The sequence below is a fragment of the Rissa tridactyla genome, chromosome 6 (assembly GCF_028500815.1).
Source record: "Rissa tridactyla isolate bRisTri1 chromosome 6, bRisTri1.patW.cur.20221130, whole genome shotgun sequence".
NCBI lineage: Eukaryota > Metazoa > Chordata > Aves > Charadriiformes > Laridae > Rissa > Rissa tridactyla.
In genome coordinates, this window is record NC_071471.1 from 13,515,718 (window position 1) to 13,516,100 (window position 383).

Here is a 383-nt window from a genome sequence, read left to right on the forward strand (position 1 = left end):
GGGAGGAGAGGGGCGGGGGTGGGCTCGGGGCCCGCAAGACGGCTTCTTTCATTTCAAAGTGGGACCGGGGCCGCTCTAGGACGCGCCGCTCGCAAATATAATCTTCATATTCAGTTCAATGGAGGCTCCTTATAATTTACAGCAGGGAGATAAGGCTGGAGGATGCAATGAAAAAAAAATCTGAAGCCATCCTCTCCCCCCCTGTACTGCGCTGCACCTTGGGCAGCGGAGCAGAATCCAGAATCTCAACTTCTCCCGACATATGTTTCCAGCAGATAAGTAAACAATCTGGACGTGAAATGAAAATTTTAATTAATGCAGTAATGCTATTACACCTCAAGTGTGCAAATCCCATTGCCTTGCACTGTGACAATGGGTGGGGA